We start from the raw sequence: 987 nt of genomic DNA on the forward strand, positions 1-987 counted from the left end.
GCCTGTTTCCAGAAGGTAGCAGAGGCTCGGTCAGGATATCCTGGTTCAGGGATGGGAATGATGGTGGCCTGTTTCCAGAAGGTAGGCAGAGTGCCTGTAGTATATGTTAAGCTGAAGAGATCTAGAATAAGATTTCTTACCTTTTGATAGGAGTAAAGTCCTCATACCAGCAGGCAATCCTTTCAATAAACTGAAATTCGGTAACAATACGATAATGTAGGTGTGGATTTGTTTTTTTTTTTTTTCTTTTTTTTAATAAATTTCCAGTGATCACTTATTAAGAATTTAATAACTTCTGCAGTTCTTGGTAAATTATATTGATCGTGCAAGGCTACTGTTATACAATCAAATTTCCCCCTTTGATAATAGATCTATGGGATCACTAGTGTTCTGGAGTGTTTTGTCACTGGTGCTTCCCTCAGAGCCAAGGAGACAATGGCGATCATTAAAATCTCAACTTAATTACACATTATCACTATGTTTCATATTATCAGGAGTTTTCGATACCTCTACACCATGAGGATTATATACATTAATAATTGTGACAGTTCTTCCATCAAAAAATTATCCAACACTAACTTATTCATCGATTACTTTGGACGGTGTTGAGTTCTTTATGTATGGCAAGCCTCCTTGTAGAGGGATTAGCAATATTGGGTCTGTCATAAAAAGTGTATTTGTGCATAACGAGCACTAGTTCTGACTTCCTGAATCCAACCTACGTCAACATCCTCAGAGTGAAGATAATGAGAGAGATGTCTCACGTTTTCAGTATACTCTGAACCCATTGCAAGCGGGGATTAATAGATTTGCTTGCCCAGGCCCCAGGACGGGCCTGGGCACAGCACGCCAGATGGGTTTTATTTCAGAGTTAGGCAGCTTCGCAGGATCTTTTCCGTTCTCATTCATTTCCTCATTATAATAATAGAGCCAATTTGTGTGCGTTTTTTTTTTTTTTTTTTGTGTGTGTGTGTGTGTGTGTGTGTG

Source organism: Penaeus japonicus, unplaced genomic scaffold (genome assembly GCF_977035675.1).
Source record: "Penaeus japonicus unplaced genomic scaffold, GWHDUDI00000001_assembly GWHDUDI00000030, whole genome shotgun sequence".
Lineage (NCBI taxonomy): Eukaryota > Metazoa > Arthropoda > Malacostraca > Decapoda > Penaeidae > Penaeus > Penaeus japonicus.